Raw genomic sequence first — 27,740 nt, forward strand, 5'->3', positions numbered from 1 at the left:
AGTACGATTCTCGGTTTCCAACATCCTTTTCCACAAAGCAGAGTTCCTATCCACTATTCATTACTCCTTACCTTATTATACATATACATATTCGTCGACACTTCAATATTTCATCGTAACATACGTATCATAATCAGATTCCTCATATAGCATCATGTCATTGATAATAAACATACCTCAACAACATAATACACATCGTCGCCGTAAAAATAACATCATAACACCTCAGTCAACTCTCAAAATCGTCGTAGCTTTCTAATTTCAAAACCTAAAAAAAAATTCTCTGCTCATGTCAAAAGTGTCATCTGCCTCAAACGTACTTTAAAAATCATGATTCCATACCAAACACATCATTCAAAGCTCACATAGTATCACAATGGTTCCAAAAAAATATGAACAGTTTACAAAGTACAAACAAAATACAATTTCATAAGTGTGAAGTTATTCAACTGTGTAATTACGTAAGCATCTGTCACTAATGTAGTAAAAAAAATGTTTGTCTCTCTCAGTTAAATGATCTGATAGCTGTGTAATACTGTGTTGGAGAAATATGGTACCGATGTGTAAAGTTGTATAAGCAAATACCATATTAGCTAGGGTTCCTTGTGGTTGCCACACACATGGTACACAAAGTAAGCGTGTACCCCCCTGAGGATTAATGTAATTATACCCTCAGGTGTTACAGATTACAGCAATGGAATGAAATGTATCACGGAAAACCCTTGTATCATTGCACTTCAAATATCTTAAAAAAAATGTTTTAAGTGCGAAATTAATCACTCAAATATGTTTACTGTAGCGCTAAACTGTGCGTCATGTTGTAAGATAATCTCTGTGGAAGTCTCGTAGTTATCGTCCTCCGAAAGCTAAGTTCTGCAGAAGTCAATGTACTTACCTCATGATAAACAAAAGTGAAATGCTTCGTGTATAGATATCGTAGTTATTACGCTTATTGTTGTGATGAAGAAACTACTGTACTGTAACGTATTGTTGTGCTACGAAAAAGGCTGTCTCATTGTAGCTATACCACAAAAGTTACTACTAAAACATGTTTTACTTTCCAGAAGAAGTCAGAAAAACTGTGCAGATATAAAACAGATACACCGCAAAAACAATATTGTAAATTGTCACTCATTAATAGCGTCGTGATATAGTCGTGTAGCTGTCACATAAACTAACTTCTGTGTCATCTGGCATCCCTCAGAAAGCACTATAAATTCAGAATGCACCTTCAAATAAACCAAAATGTTGCATTAAAAAAAAGCAGATTATCTTTCAATAAACGGTTTTACATGTGAAATGTGGTGCAGAATGCGGTATACGTCGTTAAAGAATACTGGAATTTTTCTCAAGGTTAGCGTCAATGTTATTTTTCTCGGAGCCAGCCGGCGCAGGTGTCTGCCTGCGGTGCGGGTCATTGTTGGCGCGCGTCGTTAATGGGATTCGGAGACCGAACTTCTAGAAATTCGCCTTGCCGAGAGGGCCCTGCCGTGTTTAAATCCCGCCTGTTCTGATGCAATTCAGGTCTGTCGTTACGAATATATCGTCTGTCGTCATGTCGGTAGGCTCCGTAGTTTCTTCCTTGTCCGTCACGAGGTGGAGAATTTCTCCCTGAATCGTAACTGTGCGCCGAACTGTTGCGTCTGAAGTTATTCTGCCTCCCTTGATAATAATAATTGTTTTGGTTCCCATATTGTCTGTTTCTCTGATTGTCTCTGTGATAGTCATTACTACAGAAATGCGATCTTTCTCTGTAACTATTACTGCTCTGCCAACGGTTGTTATACGGGTGGTGTCTGTTTTGGTCACGATTTGCGTTGTGAGAATAGCCTTGTCGTGTCCATTTATTGTTTCTTTCATCGCGAAACTGTGACGTATGTGACCTGTAGTGATTGTTTTCCTGTTTTCGCACCCGGCGACTGTCTGTGTCAATTTCCAGTTCTTGTAAGAGTCCTTGAAATGCTTCAATGTCGTCTTTGCAACGTCCTGCCAAAATAATATGTCGCAAATGTTCAGGCAGTTTGATTAAGCAAATGCGGATGAGTTCTGAGGGGCTGTATGGGTTTGACAGGTACTGATTCTTGTGCAACATGTCTTCAAAATATTTCACAAGACTGGAGAATTCATATTGTTCGAAATGTTTCATCATTATGATGCTATGTTTTACTCGGTCTTGTGTGGCTTGAGACCAATATGCTGAGAGGAAGGCATGGTAAAATTCTCCTTCACTATGACAATCGTGAATGACCGAACGCATTCTTACAGCTGGTTCATTCTCTAAATAGCCACACATAAATTCTAATCTGTGTTCTAATGACCAGTTGGGAGGAAAACAATGAGAGAATTGATGGAGCCACGCTTGTGGATGAATGTCGTTGGCAGAATTTTTAAACGTTTTGAATTTACGTGTAGTAATGAACAGCTTATAGTCAAAGTCATCATGTCGGCGAGTCGCATATCGGTCATTGTTACGTCGTTTCGGCGGTTCCATTTCAAAATTCGGTGCACCTTGCCAATTTCTTTCATAATTTCCGAAATGCGCTGTGTTATTATTTTGTGGCTGTTCCGTATTTCTATGTCTCTCTTCCTGTATTGGGGCGCGAGTGTCCTCTGAAATACGTAATTCTTGTATTACCTCTGTCAGCTGATCTTGTACTTCCCGGATTTCTCTTTGGTGTTGATTCAGATTTTGTTTCAGTTTCCTAATTTGTTCGCTCTCTTCTGTGTCATTAAAGACTACCGGTTTTGTGTCATTCAGATTTTCATCTACCTTCGTAGATAAATTAGTGAACTGATCCGAAAGTTCGGCTACTTTCTCTGATAGTGTACTTATTTCCTCAGTGTATTTTTCTGAACCAAGTTTCAGAGTATCTACTGTGTCCTTTAAATTTTCTTGAGTTTTTGCAAGTTGCGTAACCGAATCGGTAAATGCAACTGAGTCAATTTTAGCCGACAAGGTCTCATGATTTTCATGAACAATGGTTTGCAGTTCTTTTATAGCTGCTTCGTGATTCTGTAATGCATTTTCATGCCGCGAAAAAATAGGTTGAAAATGCTCACAAATTTGTGTTTTTACGTCATTACAGACTTTTTGACATTTCGATTCAATGTGATGTAACTCAGTAGTTAAATCTTCACGTGTTTGTTCAACCGTGGAGTCTAACTTTTGAAGCTGTTGCTGTGTTTGACTCTGATTTTGTTCCATTTGTTTCTGATTTTGTTCGATTGTGTCTAATTTTTCAAGCTTTTGTTGTGTTTGTCTCTGATGTTGTTCCATTTGTTGCATTAGCTGTAATAACAATGCATTAGTGTCTGGAATCTGTTCCTCTACGCTTTTCGGCAGTGCATTTGCACCGGCAACATTCACATTTTGACAAGCAGAAAATGTGTCTTGACTTATTTGAGAAAACGGTGAGGATCCAAAACCTGAATCTACAGTATTTGTGAGATCGTCTCGTGTCATTTCGGCTTCCTGAGCCGCGCTATTGCCGACCGATCGATCGATAATGCTTCCCTGTTCTCTAATTGTTTCGCTGTCTACACCATTGTTTGCAACCCGCTCCATTTCCCTATGCACAATTACCAAATTACTACTTTGAACGTCTGTTAATTCATTACACAGTGGTGCTGGCAAACTACGCTCGTCGTCACTATTATTTCTCAGTTTGCTTTGGAGCCTAGTGTTACGTTTTTCACACGCCATTATTGTCACAGTATTTCACACGACAACACAGAAAACACAATTTCAAGAGCAAAAATAAGAGAACACATTAACATAACACTGAAAATAATATCTAGTTAATTACAGCTGCGAAATACTTGGTGCAAATCTACATGCATACCACAACTGTTTTATTGTACAACAATGAAAAACTACAACTACAAAGGAGATTTTCTCTAAAATTACGCGCTAGCAATAAACAAAAGCTACACTAATTACACAAACTACAAGAAAAAATCAGAAGATTCCAGTGAGGTATCCTAGGCTATGGGTCGACATATGAAACGTCCCCTATTAACAATTTTACACGACTGTGCTTAACCTGACACACAATATTTTTTTAGCGCAACGCAATCTGACTTTCAACACACAATATTTTGTTAGCGCAACGCAATCTGACTTTCAAAATTCTCTACAAGAGAATGGCCCTGACTAACATTAACCTATACGTCTCACAAATCACCAAAAATCTTCGCTGCTCAAGCTATTGCAATACAGCGAGCGCCACTACTGCCAGCTAAATAAAAGATTCAAACTATGGAAGGCACTAACTACTGATAGGGATAGTTAGCAAATGAAAGATATTAATAGAGAACAAACAATGTATTTACCTTGATATCATGACAAATTACAAAACTCCACCATCTCTCTCCCCACATCCACCACTGCTGGCGGCTCACCTCCAACTGCGCAACGTTACACGCTGTTCACAGCCAGCTGCCTAACACTACAATGGTTGAGTATTACAACAATGCAAAGCAGCCACAGACTGCACACGGCACAGCCGGTGATTTTCAAACTGAGGTGGCGTTACCAATAAAAAAACCTAAACAGCCTACTTACAAAACCTCCGACGTTTAGTTGCGTGTTGTAACAAACACGGGCCACGGTCGACGTGGAGGACGCATAAATTGGCCAGCCCGTTCTCCTGATCTTACACCTCTGGACTTCTTTCTGTGGGGTACGTGAAACGAGAATGTGTACCGTGATGTGCCTACAACCCCAGAGGATATGAAACAACGTATTGTGGCAGCCTGCGGCGACATTACGCCAGATGTACCGCGGCGTGTACGACATTCATTACGCCAGAGATTGCAATTGTGTGCAGCAAATGATGGCCACCACATTGAACATCTATTGGCCTGACATGTCGGGACACACTCTATTCCACTCCGGTATTTGTAACGGAAACCACGTGTGTACGTGTACCTCACCCCCTCATGGTAATGTACACGTGCGTCAGTGAAAAAGACCAATAAAAAGGTGTTAGCATGTGGACGTAATGTGCTGTTCCAAAGGTCCATCACCGTTCCCTTTGGATCCATACGTAATTCGGTGCTCTCCGATACACACGATCGAACAGCGGTGGAGTGGTACTCAAGCGTCAACTTTAGGTTACAATATCTCCGGATGTAATTAACATTTTACAATGCAACAAACGACACTGGTTACGTATTTGTTTATATGTTCAGATGTGCTAACAAAAAGTAACGGGGTTCCATTTAAAAAAACGTAGGTTTGTGTTAAAAAACATACTTCCGTGCATTTTTGTTATGGATTGTATTAACCAATTACACTAGCCCCTCTCCTCACGTTCGGTCTGTGGAATCGATTCGTCAGTATTTGATGTGGTTTACGAACTATATCCAGCGGTAATGTTAGGTGACTCACCCAGTATAACGTATTGCACGCGTCAGTCAAGTACACGGCACGGATGGGCCAGTAGCCAGAGTCAGAACCAAAATCTGCTCTTCTCCCGATGACAACTCGTAATGATATGCTTCGTTACTGCCTGAGGTGTGAGATTCGTGAATTCCCCTTCGCTGAGGCAGGCCTGTGAGGGCACAGTGACGGACTCCGGTGTTCGTAGCGCTATGTGTATGGGACGGCCTAAGCTCTCCCGTTCTGGGCTCCTGGTTCTCATATATGTTGTGGCAACATGCTGCCCGATTTCCAGTGTCCGCAAGGAGGCACGATTTTTGGAAGTTACAGCAGGGAGGTCACGATTTCCCTCCGCATGTCTGGTGTCACAAATCTGTATCCCCTGTGGGCGGTTGCAAATATGCGACAGGACATTCTGCCGCGACCAGTGTGGGAAACTTCTGGAATCTAACTGTGCGGACGATGTCAGCCAGCCAAAAGCATCATAGGCATAGGGGCTGTCGCATAAATATCTGAACTTATGTGTACAACAGCTACAGTGTTCGAACTTCTCCGCAGTTATTGGGCATTCTGTAAGGGAGAGTAGAGAAGTTTTGGCAGGCTTTGCTGGCGTTTCAGCATGTTGATGTGAATCCTTGATTGGCATTGAAGCGACAGTTGTTAATTCTTGCCCCCAGGAGACATTTTTCTGAGAGCGGAGAGAAACGTTAGTAGGTCACGGAATCGCTGCGTAGACGCGTGGCTGGAAGGTAACATTGACAGAGGCAGGCGTCTGGTTGCAGCCCGGCAGTTCACACTTAATCGATCGAGTAAGTTGCGGCCGCCCGGTGTTGCCGAGCTGTTCTAGGCGTTTCAGTCTGGAACCGCGCAGCCGCTACGATCGCAGGTTCGAATCCTGCCTCGGGCATGGATGTGTGTGATGTCCTTAGGTTATTTAGGTTTAAGTAGTTCTAAGTCTAGGGGACTGATGACCTCTGATGCTAAGTCCCATAGTGCTTAGAGCCATTTGAACCTTTTGGAACCTCGCGACAAAATTTCAAGGGAAAAGAAGGAGTGCTGTAACACACCATCTTTAATCAGTTATTTCTCTAGCTTTGTTGGCTGTCGTGATACTTTCAGTAGGTCATATGGAATGGTCAAAATGCAACCTGTTCTTACGCGGATTGAGTTCCGCCGTGCGTTTCTTTACTACGTTCCAATAACTGTCATTGGTGACCTCCCCCGCTGAAGCATTCGGAGGAATGATTTGATTATGCACCATACCACATCTGACAGCGTAAGCTAGCCTTCTGAAATGTGGAGTGTAATGAATAAAATAATTCACACTGGCAAAGTTCGAAAATTCCATTTATCACTGCTTACATTCCTCAGACTGCTAAGGTCGACAGCATTCCAACTAGTCGACGTTTGTGACATCGTTAAGCGGGCTACCAAGTATAGATGGCGAAAGACTGCCCAGAATGCAGTCAGTCGATCAAGGGAATTTCTTGGACCTACACTAAATATGCTATCAGGGGATATTAAGGTGCAGAAAGGGGGTCAGCACTGAAACGTCCCCTTAGAAAAATTATAAATGACTGTGCGTAAACTGACACAATATTCTAGCGCAACGCAATCTGACTTTCAAAAATCCCTACAAAAGAATGGCTCTGACTAACAATAACCTATACCTTTCATGAATCACTTACCTCACAAAAATCTTTGTTACTCAAACTACTGCAATACAGCGTGCGCCAATATTGCCAGCTAAATAAAAGATTGTAACTACTGAAGGCACTAACTATTGATAGGCATAGTTGTGGTGTCACCGCCAGACACCACACTTGCTAGGTGGTAGCTTAAATCGGCCGCGGTCCATTAGTACATGTCGGACCCGCGTGTCGCCACTGTCAGGATCGCAGATCGAGCGCCACCACACAAGGCAGGTCTCGACAGACTTACTAGCACTCGCCCCAGTTGTACGACGACGTTGCTAGCGACTACACTGACGAAGCCTTTCTCTCATTTGCCGAGAGACAGTTAGAATAGCCTTCAGCTAAGTTAATGGCTACGACCTAGCAAGGCGCCATTTGTACCATTGCATGTATCTCAAGATAGTCTCACTTGTATCATCAAGAATGCTGTATACCAAAGGACGATATAAAAGTTAAGTGCTCTAGTAGCTACGTTCTTTTCTTTATCACATTCATCACGTATCCTGTTCCAGACTTCGCGCCAGTCGGCGTGTGTGTACGTGTGCCCTTTCGGCTACCCGTCTCTGTGGACTGGCTGCCTTGTCAGTCCGCTACAATAGTATTTACCTTAATAGTGTTCAAAAGTCATAGTATATATATCAGTTCATGACATCCAGTCTTACAAATTTACTATCTCCGATGGACACACGTCCAGATCTCAAAACTCCGCCATCTCTCTCGCCACATCCACGACTGCTGGCGGCTCACCTCCCAACTGCGCAACGCTACGCGCTGTTAACAGCCAACTGCCAAACACTACAATAGCAAATTCTAACAATGCAAACCAGCCACAGACTGCACACAGCACAGTCAGTGATTTTCATACAGAGCGCTACATGGCGTTACCAACATAAAAACCTAAACAGCCTACTTACAGCATGTACGGTCACGAGTTCGCTTGACCCGTGTAGAGAACTGCAGAGATAGAAAACGTTTGGAGATAGTCGTAAACCGTGGTGTCAATACCTAGTCACAAAGTTTCAGGAATCGACTTTAAGTGAAACATCTGGGAATACACTACAATCTCCCCATCCATCAGTCCCACATTGGTCGCAAAGAAGAGACTAGATTAACTGCAGTGTGTACAGTGGCGTTTAAGCAATTACTCTATCCAAGTCAATATCAATCGCCTTCAAACTGCGATACACTGGTAGACTGCGCCGCCAGCGACGACGCCATGCACGTCGCAGAGGCATTGCTGTGGCACGTTAACACAAGTGAACGTAGCAAGCCAACGCCCAGCGAGACACCCAGAGCTATGCGTCCGCACTCCTCGACGTTCGCACAGCGAATGACGCTCCGTGCTGCGGCGCAGCTGGACCCCAGTAGCGCTTATCGCAACCACAACTTCCGGTCGCCACGCGCTCGCACAGCGCCAGCGCGCCTTATAAGTCCCGACTGCCGCGACCGGAAGTGAATTAAAAAAAAAAAAAAATCTCACGGGAGATAAGGAAAGGAGAGAATTAACCTTATTGTCTATAATAAATCATACAGTCACCGTTGATCTTTATTTTACAATTGCCATTTCCGCCTTTGGCCGATACAAACAGGTACTCATCTCATTTAACTTCTTCTTCCTTCTCGTAGCCAAAACAAATGGCATTCTTGGAACAAGCGTACCATAAGGCTGTTTAGCCAACAGTCCTGTAGTCTCAGCAATACTCCACGTCTTCCATGCCAAAATGTTAGCATCTGGAAAGGCTTCAAGGCCACCATAATCTGCTTGGTTGCCTCATACAACAGCCAGTGTCAGCCATGTACTACCTCCAAACACAGCCTGAACATCACAAGTGAAGTTGAGATGGAGTCCACGAAAAACATTTGGACCTCCAATCAATTGCTGTTTATTAAATTATTATAGCGCAACACGGGCCTAGTAATACTAGGGCCCGTGTTACCCGGCAGCCACCTCCAGCGGCTAAGTCCCATTCAAGGTCACCCGCCTAGCGAGCAACCATGAGCGGGACGGCCACCAAAACAAAAAGTGAATAAATCTTTTTAATTAAAAAAAAATCTCACGGGAGATAAGGAAAGGAGAGAACAAACTTTATTGTCTATAATAAATCATACAATCTCCATTGATCTTTATTTTTCAATTGCCATTGCCGACTTTGGCCCATATAAACAGGTACTCATCAGCATTTAATTTCTTCTTCCTTCTCGTACTCAAAACAAATGGCATGCTCGGAACAAGAGTACCATAAGGCTGTGAATGTAACACGAGGAATCTCTGCAATATCGTACAGTGCAAACTATCCTCTGCCGTGCACTTCAAAGTGGTTTACAAAGTGTAGACATCACTTTGTGTGCATGCTTCAAACAACTCGATAGCTCGGCTTAACAAAAGAGAATGAAAATATCTTCCAGAAGCGCAGAACTTCGGCTAACTGCTCAATCATAAGAAAGGAGTACCGAAACTTCGGTAACGCAATTCACTAAAGAGGTCACTGTGAAAAATTATTGTTCGCCTGAACTTCGGGAACAATTCCAAGATATCGCCTTTCGTTTTGCGGTATCGCCTGTGGAATGCAATATACACGTTCCCGTGCGGTATTGGATGAGACAGTACTGGGCGTGGAAGTTAAATTGCAGGCAGCAGTTTCCACGTATTCTGTTCTCTCTCTCTCTCTCTCTCTCTCTCTCTCTCTCTCTGACCTGCTCCGAGAATCCCTGGCAACGGGGCTTTCCCCTTCTGCTGCGAAGTAGCAAGGCAGCCTGCTGGCGGTGGGGAGGTGGTAAGGTTTTTACGGACTACTTGTGCGAGACTTTACGGGCGCCGCCGAGCCGCCTAATATAAAAGGCCGGCCGTGAAAAGCGGCGGCAGAAGTTTTTAATACCTCGTAAAGTGAATCCCCGCCCGCGGGTTGGCAGCCCTGGCAGCAAGCGCCCGCCTCTGGCCCGTAGCTCTAAACTGATTTGTTGAGCAGCGCCGCTACCGCCGCCGCCTCCCAGGTTCGCCAACCTTCACAGGCTTGAAACTAGCGCGCAGAAAGAAGAAATAAAAGGAAAAAGGGCAGTACAGGCGCTGCTTCAGGTAGAGATGGTGCATGTCTTAATTACTCTCGTCGAGTAGACTGTGCAAGAAATAGATACCATGTTCATGCCACAGGACTTGTCTTACTTCTGTTAAATACATCACTACACATGTAGGAAGTGTTTCTGTTTAGAGGGCCTTCAATAGAAAATGGACCAACGATGCAGTTTTTCAGAGTCCCACACAATATTATGACATTACTTCTGACTAAAACTAAACTCTGCCCAAACAAGCCATGGAGGCTCAGTGGTACCGACCGGCCACTATGTCATCTAGTTTATGAGACCGATTACATTTGACAGTCGGGGGTAATTAGGTCCTTGAAAACTTTAACAGGTAAGGAACTTCCAGTCAGTACGGATGAGGTTCATCAGATGTAGACCATCAACTGCTGGATTTGGAAGGCATGATCAGGATCAGCGAGCGGTCGCCAATGTGGTCCACTTCTCTTGCAAACAGCACTATTAACTGTGATCAACAAATAAAACAAGTACACGGATTTCATCGTATCAATGTGGCGAGACAGCAAGATAAGATCTTATTTATGGATTCTTCCATCGCTTCTTGGTAGAACTATTCCATATAGAGTGTTGAATAACATTTACTTGATGTTTTGTTCTGCTGATTCTTTTTATATGTATGAACTAGTTTTCGGCTTATTAGGCCACCTTCAGATAACTACTGGCTATTGTTTTACAATGCGCTCGAGTTCTTACGAACCAAACATTCTTGACTAAGATACAACGCACTTAGATATAATCTTTAGTTGTGGTATTGCCTTTGGGATTAACAAATGGGTCGTTTGACGTTTTGTTCTGTAAACTGTTCTTTGACATAATAAATCACATTTTATGGTTGGTCAGTACCATGCATGAAATTAGAATTATTTAGAATAGGGCCTACACATTATTACAAAATTACAATTTTTGTATTTGGTATTTGTTGTGAACAGTTGAACTAGACACTAATTGTTGGTTGTACAACAGCGATGTTTTTTTTTGGGGGTTACTTTTTTTGACATTAGTGTGTTAATAAATACCATATATTACATTGTTACACCTGTGTGACAGTTAGGAATGTAAACACACAAAGGATATTACATTATATTGGGGAGTGAATTTGTTTACTATTGGGACACTTTGTGGTTAGTAGCAGGTTTACTGTATTGTGTAAAGTTTAAGAGTGGTGATGTGCTCAGTTGCAATTGGTCATTTAGAACCAGCTGGGGATTTAGGGCTGAGTGTTCATTAATTTCAAGTGCTTCTAGTAGGCTGAGTTTTCTGCCTTTGATGGCTATATGAAGCATCAGGGACGACATGAGTACACATCTAAAAGTGATACACATGAGAATTACAAGCGTTCACGTCCGTGTGAGTTCGACGTTCTTGATAATGAAATAATAGAACAAGTGTAAAACATAATCCATAATATGCTCTTGCGCCAGAAACGTAAAATAAACAACCTATGAGATTTTTTTAATGAGCGGTAAATTTATCAGAAACAGTCCTTACCACAAACGAATCGAAGTGTTAGCAAAAGGTTCATATGCTTCTCATCATAAACCTTCCACTAAGCAGTTAGATGTATTAAAAGTTGATATAGAATACAGTATAAATAACAACATTGCAATCAAACACATATCAAGGCGTGAAATACAAAAATGGCTCGAGTGTAACCCTACAACAACTCAATCTAGTGACCACAACACACTGAATAACCCAAAGAAGTAAATCACACAAAATAAAACAATTATCACGAGCGCAGATAAAAGTAATACCTTGGTCCTCCTGGACAAAAGTAAATATACATACTGTGTCCTTAACAAAGGCCCAACAAAAACCTCTAATGAAGAAATTAAAAACTTAACCAAATCCTGCAAAAGTATAATAACGATTACGAAGCTAAACATTTGATCAACACGAATCCAATAGCCTCTAAACTGTGTGGACTCCCTAAACTACACAAAAAAGACCATCCTCTAAGACCACTTGCCCCAACCTAGACTGCATCAAACTATAAAATTGCCAAAAAATTACGTTCCTATATCAAAACCAAAACAAAATTCAAATCTAAGTTTGGAATTGTAGACTCGGTGGAACTTGCCAACAAAATTAAATACCTTCCAATACCAAGTAGTCCAAAACTAGTATCCTTTGACGTCAGCAGCTTATAAACAAACACATCTACACAAGAATGCCTTGATATTCTGACAGAACTATTATACAGAGGAGGTGTCAACCCAGTACAAGTAGTAGACAAAGTTTTCCACCCAAATATGTCTGAAACAGAATTATTTCCAATCTGAAGGTACCCTTCACAAACAGCTAGAAGGATTGGCAATGGAGTCCCCTCTCAGCCCTCCTTTTACCTGAAATATTCATGGACAGTTTTGGAAAACAGTTCCTAGAAGATGAACCCCTCAGTAATAATATTACTTACTGGTACAGGCATGTAGATGATGTACTGTGTATGTGGACAGGTACCAACAGTCAACTGAACACATTCCTAGAACATCTGAATTCACATCACAAAAACATACAATTCACCATAGAGCTAGGTGAAAAATCCATAAACTTCTAGACCTCAGCATAGATATCACCACAAATACACATACTTTCAAAATTTACAGACACAGTAATACCCCCATGTTCATGACACCCAATAACACACTAACATGTAGCCTTCCATTCCATGATACATTGCCTCACATCCATACCAGTGTCAAAACAGAATTTCCAAACAAAAGTAGACAACATTAAATATATTGCATATAACAATGGCTATAGCCCCGAATTATTTGACAAAATCCTGCACAAAAAACAAAGGAGGAAAATCTTGCCCTACATTTATACCCTCTCTGCAATAACAATCAGACCAAAAAGCAACTGGAGACTATTCCATATCTAGGTTAGCTGTCAGACAAACTAGCCAAAACACTGAAATCCCAAAACAGTAAAACTACATTTTATGTAATAAGCACTACAGCTAAAATCCTATTCAACAGCAAGGACAAAACAGAGAAACTAAGCAACAGTGGGGTCTATAAAATAACATGCACTGACTGCAATAAACTGTACATTGGTCAAACAGGCCAGGCCATAGCAACAAGCCTAACTGAACATGAACGTAGCTGGAGATTAAATAAATCAAACTCCACCTTTGCTGAACATATGCTCAAAGGAGGACACAAAATCTAACATACACAGAAGTGCTACATATAGCCAACAAAGGCAGAAATCTCAGCCTACTGGAAGCACTAGAAATTAACAAACACTTAGCACTAAATCCACAGCTGGTCCAAAATGACCAACTGCAACTGGGCGCATCACCAGTCAAACTTTACACAATACAGTAAACCTGCTACTAACCACAAACTGTCCCAATAATAAACAAATTCACACGTCAATATAATGTAATATCTCTTAAGTGTTTACATTCCTAACTGTCACACAACTGTAACAAGGTAATATTTGCTATTTATTAATACACTGTAAAAAATTTTTTTTCTAGTAACAAAATGTAACCCCCAAAGAAAACATCGCTGTTGTAGAACCAACAATTAGTGTCCAGTGCAACTGTTCAGAATAAATACCAAAAAAATTGTAATTTTGTAATAATGTGTATTTTGACTAATTCTGTGTCTTGCCATGTATGACACTGACAAACCATAAAATGTGATTTATTATGTTAAAGAACAGTTTACAGAACAAAAAGTCAAACGACCAGTTTTACAATCCCAAAGACAATACCACAAATAAAGATCATATATAAGTGCGTTCTATCTTAGTCCAGAATGTTTGGTTCGTAAGAACTCAAGCTCCTTGTAAACAGTAGCCAGAAGATGGCCCAATAAGCCGAAAACTAGTTCATACAAATAAAAAATCAGCAGAACAAAAAACCGCCTAAGTGCTATTCAGCCCTTGAGATAAGATCTCTTCTGTCCTTGAAGAACTCTCCCCTCTTTAAGTAAATGAACTGACTTTTGTATTATTTCTAACATTTGTATTTACACTGTGTAAGGAAACATGACAGGGACACCAAAGGTAAGACATATGATAACTGAAGATACTACGCACAATATGTTCTCACCCTAACTTCCTACCTGCTATACTATGGTTGCAGCGTCAACTTTATATGAAGAGTGGCTCATGTATTGGACTTCAAACCGATTGCGAGTGAACGCAGACACCGACAACCGCGATTGAGGTATCATTGTACAGCATTTATGACAATATTATACATGTAACAACATACAGCTTAGATGTAGGGACACTTTGGTTGCGTTAGAATATATACGACTTTTGAAATGCAAATGTAGCGATCATATCACACACACTGGCCACTCTGTCACGACGAGGAGTAACAGTGCAACAGTGGACTTAACGTAGATTATCGCTGAAATGATTAGTAATTGAATTTATACTCAATTAGCGAAAGTAGTGTTTGTACTGACGATTTGGACAGTAGTTCTCTAGAAGTTTTTATTGTTGTCTTCATTCTAAAGACTGGTTTGATACATCTCTCCATACCTGGTTTATCTTGTAAAAGACTTTTCTCCTCTGAATAACTATCGCAACCTATATACTGTGGTGTCACCGTCAGACACCACACTTGCTAGGTGGTAGCCTTTAAATCGGCCGCGGTCCGGTAGTATACGTCGGACCCGCGTGTCGCCACTGCCAGTGATTGCAGACCGAGCGCCGCCACACGGCAGATCAAGAGAGACTTCCTAGCACTCGCCCCAGTTGTACAGCCAACTTTGCTAGCGATGGTTCACTGACAAAATACTCTCTCATTTGCCGAGACGATAGTTAGCATAGCCTTCAGCTACGTCATTTGCTACGACCTAGCAAGGCGCCATTATCATTTGCTATTTATCTTGTGATGCATGTACCGTCAGACCGATGTTCACCAATTATGGATTAAAGTTAAGTATTCCAGAAGCTACGTACTTTATTTGCTAGTCTTCATTACTTGTCCCATTCTAGACCTCACGCCATCCTGCGTGAGCTTAAACGCGTGCCTTTCGGTCTCCCGTCCATGGTGGATTGGCTGTCTTGCCAGTCCACAACATATACTATTCCAGTCTGTTTACTGCGTTCTTCTTTTTGGCTCCCTCCACAATCGACCCCCGCACCTCCTCCGCTACCCTACAATAACAAAGTGAAAATTTCTTGATGTCTCTCATACAGTACTCTGTCAAATTCTTCTCGTGGTATCAAACATTCCATCTTATCTTCATCTACTTCCTGTTTACTTTCCACAATCTCCTCTTCAAGTTCAGGACAGGAGAGAGAATCAGAAGGGACTCCGACAGGGTTCAATTTTTGGTCCACTCCTATTACTTGTATGTGTGATTGACTTAACTTTCGACCAGCAAAATTGGTACTTTTTGCAGACAATGCCAGTGTTATAATAAATACCGTTAGACAAAAAGCAATAGAAAAGTTCATACATTATTCTGTCGAAATAGTTATTAAGTGGTTCTCTGAAAATAAGGTACGAGAAATTAGGGCTCATATGGAGGCATACAGACAGTCGTTTTCCTGTCGTTCTGTTTGCAAGTTGTTGAAGAATGTGGACGGATTATTTTCGCTAATTGTTATATGCTGTCGATATCACATTCTGAAGTTGCGCCCTGTCTGTCCTATATATTTCAATCCTGACATACGATTCTATCTATGTATGCCTGGGTTCCTGTTTATTGACTTTTTTCCTTTTTAGTGAAGTCTCTGCCATATACTGTTGTTCGGTCTAACAGATAAAGATAAACAACTAACCACAGACTAGTAAAATTATACGTACACCCGACATGATAACAGCGTCACACTGTAGCAACTATAACCAACAGCATTTTTTGGTCAACTCTAACAACTGGCATTCTTTCAAATGTTGTGGTAAAACGTCAGATTATAAAAATTACAAGGAAACAGTATTAAAAACAAAACAGCTTGTGGCGTAAGTGTCCTAAACCTACATCACTTTGTAATACAGTACAGAGTAAAAGCGACCACTAAGAATATATGAACGTAAGTACCAAATCTGTATCCAAAAATACTATTAACCAACATTATGATCAAATAAAAAATATGAAACTTTCGCAGATCGTCTAAAGATGGCTATCTAGCCGAAATGGCTTAATCAAAATTAATAGATCATTAAACTACCATAGCGCACTCTGGAGTTTATTATATAAAAGTATGTAGTTCCATTTTCTAGAAAGTCTCATTAGGATGCAAACAGTCTAGAACAATTAATTTGTGGACTGGGACCATACGGACCGCTGCCTTCATGTCGATGCCGGCTGACAGAGAACCCATGTATCTGCCGATCTTGGGAGTGATGTGAGGGAGCACCGGGTGGCGTGATGAACTTAGCGTCACTGGGGTTGCGGAGAGCGGGGGGGAGGGGGAGGGGGTTGGACCACTGGGTCTGTCGGACAGCGGGGCACAGCGCTTTGTCGCACGGAAAGAGAAAGAAGGAAGTGCTGGGGGGGGGGGGACGTTGGGAGGATTGGAGGGGGGGGGGAGCGACGCGTCTTGTGCCCCGTCCGGCAGGGAGGACAGGGATTACGCCGCCTCCCGCTCCCGGCTCAGGGTCCGGCCAAGGCTGATGTGGTTTTAACCCACACCCCCAGCCGCCCCCAGCCCCCTGCAGCGGACCGCCTCTTAAGGGCTTAAAGGGACGGCCCGATAGGTCCCAGCAAGCGCCGGACACGTCCCCAGCTGAAAGCTCCAGCCGAGCGGAAGCGCGACCAAGAACGCACTTCCTAGGGTAGACGCGTGGGAGAGGGCGATACTTGGTGTTGGGGTGTTGTTGTGTTGTTGTGTTGGTTCATGTCGTTCGCCTCTCAGTTCGTCGAACAAGTGGATCTGAAAGATAGTGAGATCACACTGTGTGACCTTGGATGCACCTGACTCGATACTGCACTATCTAATGAAATGTGTTCCGACACCCCTACCTGTTGCAGACTTGACATCTAGATGTCACAAGAGGCGGGCCTGTGAGTATAAAAAGATGTGGTAAGTATTATGGTGCAGTGAGTACACAAGCAGAAACAGCAGTAGGGTCCACGACTAGAGCTCAGCGGCTTCGATTGTGACTTAGTCATTGCGTGCTAACTGGTGGATTGATGCGGGGGCGGTTGGGTTGGGTTGATTTGGGGGAGGAGACCAAACTGTGAGGTCATTGGTCTCATCAGGTTAGGGAGAAATGGGGAAGGAAGTCGGCCGTGTCCTTTCAAAGAAACCATCCCGGCATTCGCCTGAAGCGATTTCGGGAAATTACAGAAAACCTAAATCAGGATGGTCAGACGTGAGATTGAACCGTCGTCTTCACAAATGCGAGTCCAGTGATTGGGAGGCGGGGACCAAACATTGAGATCATCGGCCCCATCGGATCAGGCAAGGATTGTGAAGTCGGCTGTGATCTCTCAAAGGAGCCATCCTGGAATTTTGTCTGAAGTGGTTTAAGGTTGTTGTTGTTGTTGTTGTGGTCTTCAGTCCTGAGACTGGTTTGATGCAGCTCTCCATGCTACTCTATCCTGTGCAAGCTTCTTCATCTCCCAGTACCTACTGCAACCTACATCCTTCTGAATCTGCTTAGTGTATTGATCTCTTGGTCTCCCTCTACGATTTTTACCCTCCACGCTGCCCTCCAATGCTAAATTCGTGATCCCTTGATGCCTCAAAACATGTCCTACCAACCGATCCCTTCTTCTAGTCAAGTTGTGCCACAAGCTTCTCTTCTCCCCAATCCTATTCAATACCTCCTCATTAGTTACGTGATCTACCCACCTTATCTTCAGCATTCTTCCAAGGGGAAACTACAGCCGTAATTTTTCCCGAGGACATGCAGCTCTACTGTATGATTAAATGATGATGGCGTCCTCTTGGGTAAAATATTCCGGAGGTAAAATAGTCCCCCATTCGGATCTCCGGGCGGGGACTACTCAAGAGGACGTCGTTATCAGGAGAAAGAAAACTGGCGTTCTACGGATCGGAGCGTGGAATGTCAGATCACTTAATCGGGCAGGTAGGTTAGAAAATTTAAAAAGGGAAATGGATAGGTTAAAGTTAGATATAGTGGGAATTAGTGAAGTTCGGTGGCAGGAGGAACAAGACTTTTGGTCAGGTGATTACAGGGTTATAAATACAAAATCAAATAGGGGTAATGCAGGAGTAGGTTTAATAATGAATAAAAGAATAGGAGTGCGGGTTAGCTACTACAAACAGCATAGTGAACGCATTATTGTGACCAAGATAGACACAAAGCCCATGCCTACTACAGTAGTACAAGTTTATATGCCAACTAGCTCTGCAGATGATGAAGAAATAGATGAAATGTATGACGAGATAAAAGAAATTATTCAGGTAGTGAAGGGAGACGAAAATTTAATAGTCATGGGTGACTGGAATTCGTCAGTAGGAAAAGGGAGAGAAGGAAACATAGTAGGTGAATATGGATTGGGGGGAAGGAATGAAAGAGGAAGCCGCCTTGTAGAATTTTGCACAGAGCATAACTTAATCATAGCTAACACTTGGTTCAAGAATCATGAAAGGAGGCTGTATACATGGAAGAAGCCTGGAGATACTGACAGGTTTCAGATAGATTATATAATGGTAAGACAGAGATTTAGGAACCAGGTTTTAAATTGTAAGACATTTCCAGGGGCAGATGTGGATTCTGACCACAATCTATTGGTTATGAACTGCAGATTGAAACTGAAGAAACTGCAAAAAGTTGGGAATTTAAGGAGATGGGATCTGGATAAACTGAAAGAACCAGAGGTTGTAGAGAGTTTCAGGGAGAGCATAAGGGAACAATTGACAGGAATGGGGGAAAGAAATACAGTAGAAGAAGAATGGGTAGCTCTGAGGGATGAAGTGGTGAAGGCAGCAGACGATCAAGTAGGTAAAAAGACGAGGGCTAATAGAAATCCTTGGGTAACAGAAGAAATATTGAATTTAATTGATGAAAGGAGAAAATATAAAAATGCAGTAAATGAAGCAGGCAAAAAGGAATACAAACGTCTCAAAAATGAAACCGACAGGAAGTGCAAAATGGCTAAGCAGGGATGGCTAGAGGACAAATGTAAGGATGTAGAGGCTTGTCTCACTAGGGGTAAGATAGATACTGCCTACAGGAAAATTAAAGAGACCTTTGGAGAGAAGAGAACCACTTGTATGAATATCAAGAGCTCAGATGGAAACCCAGTTCTAAGCAAAGAAGGGAAGGCAGAAAGGTGGAAGGAGTATATAGAGGGTTTATACAAGGGAGATGTACTTGAGGAAAATATTATGGAAATGGAAGAGGATGTAGATGAAGATGAAATGGGAGACAAGATACTGCGTGAAGAGTTTGACAGAGCACTGAAAGACCTGAGTCGAAACAAGGCCCCGGGAGTAGACAACATTCCATTAGAACTACTGATGGCCTCGGGAGAGCCAGCCCTGACAAAACTCTACCATCTGGTGAGCAAGATGTATGAGACAGGCGAAATACCCTCAGACTTCAAGAAGAATATAATAATTCCAATCCCAAAGAAAGCAGGTGTTGACAGATGTGAAAATTACCGAACTATCAGTTTAATAAGTCACAGCTGCAAAATACTAACGCGAATTCTTTACAGACGAATGGAAAAACTGGTAGAAGCCGACCTCGGGGATGATCAGTTTGGATTCCGTAGAAATGTTGGAACACGCGAGGCAATACTGACCTTACGACTTATCTTGGAAAAAAGATTAAGAAAAGGCAAACCTACGTTTCTAGCATTTGTAGACTTAGAGAAAGCTTTTGACAATGTTGACTGGAATACTCTCTTTCAAATTCTGAAGGTGGCAGGGGTAAAATACAGGGAGCGAAAGGCTATTTACAATTTGTACAGAAAGCAGATGGCAGTTATACGAGTCGAGGGGCATGAAAGGGAAGCAGTGGTTGGGAAGGGAGTGAGACAGGGTTGTAGCCTCTCCCCGATGTTATTTCATCTGTATATTGAGCAAACAGTAAAGGAAACAAAAGAAAAATTCGGAGTAGGTATTAAAATTCATGGAGAAGAAGTAAAAACTTTGAGGTTCGCCGATGACATTGTAATTCTGTCAGAGACAGCAAAGGACTTGGAAGAGCAGTTGAACGGAATGGACAGTGTCTTGAAAGGAGGATATAAGATGAACATCAACAAAAGCAAAACGAGGATAATGGAATGTAGTCAAATTAAGTCGGGTGATGCTGAGGGAATTAGATTAGGAAATGAGATACTTAAAGTAGTAAAGGAGTTTTGCTATTTAGGTAGTAAAATAACCGATGATGGTCGAAGTAGAGAGGATATAAAATGTAGACTGGCAATGGCAAGGAAATCGTTTCTGAAGAAGAGAACTTTGTTAACATCGAGTATAGATTTAGGTGTCAGGAAGTCGTTTCTGAAAGTATTTGTATGGAGTGTAGCCATGTATGGAAGTGAAACATGGACGATAACCAGTTTGGACAAGAATCGAATAGAAGCTTTCGAAATGTGGTTTAAGGTAAACACTGAAAACCTAAATCAGTATGGCCAGACGAGGGTTTGAACCGTCATTCTCCCGAATGCGAGTGCTGTGTGCCAACGACTGCGCCACCTCGCTCGGTGGTGCCACCTGAGTTACAGGAGATCCATCAGGGACATTTCCACCCGTCTAAAGCTATCAAAGTGGTATTAGGATGGTGACGTTGAAATGCGAAGGTACGATCGCAGGTAAACCAAGACCTGGCAGACGTACTGTACTGATTGACAGGGCCAGTCGAGAATTGTGCAGAGTAAATGAAAAAGATCGTATGAAAGCACCGAAAGGAGTTTTTTCTGGTTTCCAAAGTGTTACCAGGAGACCACCTAACACAAAGCTTGTATGTAGAAAATAATGATCGAGCAGTCCTGCATAACCCACACATTACTGTGTCTGATACTAAGCAACGTTCGAGTGGTGTAAAGGAATGGAAGGGTCTGGGTTTGAGGAATGCCTGGTGAACTTACCTGCCATGACATGGAGAGCCAACAAGGAAGTATGGAGGAGGTATTGTTATGGCAGGGATATGTCCTTCGTGCTTAGGATGGGGTCCCATTCCTGCGCTTAAGAAAACACAATTTGCGAACATACACTCCTGGAAATTGAAATAAGAACACCGTGAATTCATTGTCCCAGGAAGGGGAAACTTTATTGACACATTCCTGGGGTCAGATACATCACACGATCACACTCACAGAACCACAGGCACATAGACACAGGCAACAGAGCATGCACAATGTCGGCACTAGTACAGTGTATATCCACCTTTCGCAGCAATGCAGGCTGCTATTCTCCCATGGAGACGATCGTAGAGATGCTGGATGTAGTCCTGTGGAACGGCTTGCCATGCCATTTCCACCTGGCGCCTCAGTTGGACCAGCATTCGTGCTGGACGTGCAGACCGCGTGAGACGACGCTTCATCCCGTCCCAAACATGCTCAATGGGGGACAGATCCGGAGATCTTGCTGGCCAGGGTAGTTGACTTACACCTTCTAGAGCACGTTGGGTGGCACGGGATACATGCGGACGTGCAATGTCCTGTTGGAACAGCAAGTTCCCTTGCCGGTCTAGGAATGGTAGAACGATGGGTTCGATGACGGTTTGGATGTACCGTGCACTATTCAGTGTCCCCTCGACGACCACCAGTGGTGTACGGCCAGTGTAGGAGATCGCTCCCCACACCATGATGCCGGGTGTTGGCCCTGTGTGCCTCGGTCGTATGCAGTCCTGATTGTGGCGCTCACCTGCACGGCGCCAAACACGCATACGACCATCACTGGCACCAAGGCAGAAGCGACTCTCATTGCTGAAGACGACACGTCTCCATTCGTCCCTCCATTCACGCCTGTCGCGACACCACTGGAGGCGGGCTGCACGATGTTGGGGCGTGAGCGGAAGACGGCCTAACGGTGTGCGGGACCGTAGCCCAGCTTCATGGAGACGGTTGCGAATGGTCCTCGCCGATACTCCAGGAGCAACAGTGTCCCTAATTTGCTGGCAAGTGGCGGTGCGGTCCCCTACGGCACTGCGTAGGATCCTACGGTCTTGGCGTGCATCCGTGCGTCGCTGCGGTCCGGTTCCAGGTCGACGGGCACGTGCACCTTCCGCCGACCACTGGCGACAACATCGATGTACTGTGGAGACCTCACGCCCCACGTGTTGAGCAATTCGGCGGTACGTCCACCCGGCCTCCCGCATGCCCACTATACGCCCTCGCTCAAAGTCCGTCAACTGCACATACGGTTCACGTCCACGCTGTCGCGGCATGCTACCAGTGTTAAAGACTGCGATGGAGCTCCGTATGCCACGGCAAACTGGCTGACACTGACGGCGGCGGTGCACAAATGCTGCGCAGCTAGCGCCATTCGACGGCCAACACCGCGGTTCCTGGTGTGTCCGCTGTGCCGTGCGTGTGATCGTTGCTTGTACAGCCCTCTCGCAGTGTCCGGAGCAAGTATGGTGGGTCTGACACACCGGTGTCAATGTGTTCTTTTTTCCATTTCCAGGAGTGTATTTTTCAGCATTGTGTACTCAGCTGCCACTGGCCTTGCCGCAGTGGTAACACCGGCTGCCGTCAGATCAACGAAGTTAAGCGCTGTCGGGCTGGGCTAGCACTTTGATGGGTCACCATCGGGTCTACCGAGCGAGAGAGAGAAGTTTATGGGTCACTTTTTACGCTTTTCTCGAATAACTCGAAAGCCGGGCCTCCCAGCGAAAATGTTTCCCTGTACAAAATTACAGTATATTGAATTTCCCACAAAAATGATCAAATGGCTCTGAGCACTATGGGACTTAACATTTGTGGTCATCAGTCCCCTAGAACGTAGAACTACTTACACCTAACTAACCTAAGGACATCAGACACATCCATGCCTGAGGCAGGATTCGAACCAGCGACCGTAGCAGTCCCGCGGTTCCGGACTGAGCGCCTAGAACCGCTAGACCACCGCGGCCGGCATAAAATGATCCTATTCTTTTTTTCCTAAGACTAATCGGTTTCGCATTGGAAGGGATGGAGAAATTGCAAACCGTTAAAAATATTGTTTTAACGCTACAGAATTAAACTCTTCAAATTACGTAGATTAAAAAGAAAAATTGGTGTATGTGCCATGTCTGAGCGTAGGAGAGCCGTATTAAGAGATGAATTGTGGTTTGGGGGTGTAACAGGGTGGAAAGGTGGTAATGGAGGTTAGAAGCGTCAGCGAAGGTAGATCACCGGATGGTGTTTACAGATTCCTTCATAAATATCTTCAACATTTCGCGGCCCTGTCAGCAACTGTATAAATATTAATTTTATTCTTAATAATGAACAGCCTCAGTTGCATCGTTTACCGAGAATTTACCTAGGTTTCAGTCAGGATAACCCAACCTTCTTCAGAATAAAAGTATCTACTGTTTGTCCATAGTGGACATCGTCAAGCTAAAACTACAAATCCATAAATTATCGTCAAACTGTAAAACTCATCTGGCACTGTCTCGGCCCCACTTCGCGAACCGCGATGCGGCAGCCACGAGTGCTGTACTGGAACTGTAGTTTTAGCTTAACGATGTCCACTATGGACAAACAGTAGATACTTTTATTCTGAAGAAGGTTGGGTTATCGCGACTGAAACCTAGGTACAGGGTGTTTCAAAAATGACCGGTATATTTGAAACGGCAATAAAAACTAAACGAGCAGCGATAGAAATACACCGTTTGTTGCAATATGCTTGGGACAACAGTACATTTTCAGGCGGACAAACTTTCGAAATTACAGTAGTTACACTTTTCAACAACAGATGGCGCTGCAAGTGATGTGAAAGATATAGAAGACAACGCAGTCTGTGGGTGCGCCATTCTGTACGTCGTCTTTCTGCTGTAAGCGTGTGCTGTTCACAACGTGCAAGTGTGCTGTGGACAACATGGTTTATTCCTTAGAACAGAGGATTTTTCTGGTGTTGGAATTCCACCGCCTAGAACACAGTGTTGTTGCAACAAGACGAAGTTTTCAACGGAGGTTTAATGTAACCAAAGGACCGAAAAGCGATACAATAAAGGATCTGTTTGAAAAATTTCAACGGACTGGGAACGTGACGGATGAACGTGCTGGAAAGGTAGGGCGACCGCGTACAGCAACCACAGAGGGCAACGCGCAGCTAGTGCAGCAGGTGATCCAACAGCGGCCTCGGGTTTCCGTTCGCTGTGTTGCAGCTGCGGTCCAAATGACGCCAACGTCCACGTATCGTCTCATGCGCCAGTTTACACCTCTATCCATACAAAATTCAAATGCGGAAACCCCTCAGCGCCGCTACCATTGCTGCACGAGAGACATTCGCTAACGATATAGTGCACAGGATTGATGATGGCGATATGCATGTGGGCAGCATTTGGTTTACTGACGAAGCTTATTTTTACCTGGACGGCTTCGTCAGTAAACAGAACTGGCGCATATGGGGAACCGAAAAGCCCCATGTTGCATTCCCGTCGTCCCTGGATCCTCAAAAAGTGCTGGTCTGGGTCGCCATTTCTTCCAAAGGAATCATTGGCCCATTTTTCAGATCCGAAACGATTACTGCATCACGCTATCTGGACATTCTTCGTGAATTTGTGGCGGTACAAACTGCCTTAGACGACACTGCGAACACCTCGTGGTTTATGCAAGATGGTGCCCGGCCACATCGCACGGCCGACGTCTTTAATTTCCTGAATGAATATTTCGATGATCGTGTGATTACTTTGGGCTATCCGAAACATACAGGAGGCGGCGTGGATTGGCCTCCCTATTCGCCAGACATGAACCCCTGTGACTTCTTTCTGTGGGGACACGTGAAAGACCAGGTGCACCGCCAGAATCCAGAAACAATTGAACAGCTGAAGCAGTACATCTCATCTGCATGTGAAGCCATTCCGCCAGACACGTTGTCAAAGGTTTCGGGTAATTTCATTCAGAGACTACGCCATATTATTGCTACGCATGGTGGATATGTGGAAAATATCGTACTATAGAGTTTCCCAGACCGCAGCGCCATATGTTGTTGAAAATTGTAACTACTGTAATTTTGAAAGTTTGTCTGCCTGAAAATGTACTGTTGTCCCAAACATATTGCAACAAACGGTGTATTTCTATCGCTGCTCGTTTAGTTTGTATTGCCGTTTCAAATATACCGGTCATTTTTGAAACACCCTGTATATTCTCGGTAAACGGTGCAACTGAGGCTGTTCATTATTAAAAATAAAATTAACTTTCTTTCATAGTTCTGCAAACTGAAAATGGCGAAAGTGATTCCCCAATCTGTCTTAGCCATTACGTCACAAGAAGCGGCTGCAGTGTCCTTCACAGCGCGCCTTATGAGGCATTGACGACTCACTGCGCAGACATGCTCGGTGGTGGGCGGGGGGTGGGCGGGGGGGGGGGGGGGGGGCTCGGCGGCATTTATTTCTCACAAAAAGCGTGGACACTACACGGAGTGCAGGTCTATATTAATAATACTCCTGCTGCGGGAGACCAGGTTGCATGTCAAACAACGTGTCTCAGGAGGAGCGCATCAAACGTATTGAGAGAAGAGTGGGACCAAACGCGATGTCAGGAAGCCCGTCACTGCTGTATACAGGGTGTACCAGGAAGAATAATCAGCAATCAGTGATGTGACAAGAACGATCATTCGAACCAAAAGAGCCTACGAAACATTGGCTCTAAAATGTGTACCTCAACAGCTATTAGTATTTGTTCCGTAGGCCAGATCTGTTTCTCAGGAAAAAGATAAAGTAGTTATCGTAGATTTTAAGGTATTCGCTTTAGAGTCCATGTTTACTGCACCTTTTTGCTTCGAATGATCGTTCCTGTTGTTACGTGCGCGTGGGGCAAACAATACTCATTAAAGCCTGTACTATGGTAAGTGAGCGGGATACACCTTACGAGACAGGATTTTCGTATAGATATTGACCGCGTGTACCTGAATGGTGGCAAATCAGATTTACACCCACTCTTTAATAACAATGATCCGTCAAGTAAGTTCAGAATGCAATTACACGTCAGTATGGACCAAAAGCAACACTGAAGATGCTACTAATTTGATAATAATACGGTCGCCAGCCTAATTAGGCATTAACTGAGTTTCTTCCCTGTACAAGTTGACGTATATTCATGCAAAACAACAAGTAGTAGCACTGCATAATATACGAGGGCAGTTCAATAAGTAATGCAACACATATTTTTCTGAAACAGGGGTTGTTTTATTCAGCATTGAAATACACCAGGTTATTCCCCAATCTTTTAGCTACACAACACTATTTTTCAACGTAATCTCCATTCAATGCTACGGCTTTACGCCACCTTGAAAAGAGGTCCTGTATCCCTGCACGGTACCATTCCACTGGTCGATGTCGGAGCCAACGTCGTACTGCATCAATAACTTCTTCATCATCCGCGTAGTGCGGCCCACGGACTGCGTCCTTCATTTGGCCAAACATATGGAAATCCGACGGTGCGAGATCGGGGCTGTAGGGTGCATGAGGAAGAACAGTCCACTGAAGTTTTGTGAGCTCCTCTCGGGTGCGAAGATTTGTGTGAGGGCTTGCGTTGTCATGAAGAAGGAGAAGTTCGTTCCGATTTTTGTGCCTACGAACACGCTGAAGTCGTTTCTTCAATTTCTGAAGAGTAGCACAATACACTTCAGAGTTGATCGTTTGACCATGGGGAAGGACATCGAACAGAATAACCCCTTCAGCGTCCCAGAAGACTGTAACCATGACTTTACCAGCTGAGGGTATGGCTTTAAACTTTTTCTTGGTAGGGGAATGGGTGTGGCGCCACTCCATTGATTGCCGTTTTGTTTCAGGTTCGAAGTGATGAACCCATGTTTCATCGCCTGTAACAATCTTTGACAAGAAATTGTCACCCTCAGCCACATGTCGAGCAAGCAATTCCGCACAGATGTTTCTCCTTTGCTCTTTATGGTGTTCGGTTAGACAACGAGGGACCCAGCAGGAACAAACCTTTGAATATCCCAACTGGTGAACAATTGTGACAGCACTACCAACAGAGATGTCAAGTTGAGCACTGAGTTGTTTGATGGTGATCCGTCGATCATCTCGAACGAGTGTGTTCGCACGCTCCGCCATTGCAGGAGTCACAGCTGTGCACGGCCGGCTCGCACGCAGGAGATCAGACAGTCTTGCTTGACCTTGCGGCGATGGTGACACACGCTTTGCCCAACGACTCACCGTGCTTTTGTCCACTGCCAGATCACCGTAGACAATCTGCAAGCGCCTATGAATATCTGAGATGCCCTGGTTTTCCGCCAAAAGAAACTCGATCACTGCCCGTTGTTTGCAACGCACATCCGTTACAGACGCCATTTTAACAGCTCCGTACAGCGCTGCCACCTGTCGGAAGTCAATGAAACTATACGAGACGAAGCGGGAATGTTTGAAAATATTCCACAAGAAATTTCCAGTTTTTTCAACCAAAATTGGCCGAGAAAAAAAAAGTGTTGCATTACTTATTGAACTGCCCTCGTAGTAGAATTTTAGAACCAGAAAATCTATTGAACTGATAGTTTCACGTTCTGTA

This window comes from Schistocerca nitens, chromosome 12 (genome assembly GCF_023898315.1).
Source record: "Schistocerca nitens isolate TAMUIC-IGC-003100 chromosome 12, iqSchNite1.1, whole genome shotgun sequence".
NCBI lineage: Eukaryota > Metazoa > Arthropoda > Insecta > Orthoptera > Acrididae > Schistocerca > Schistocerca nitens.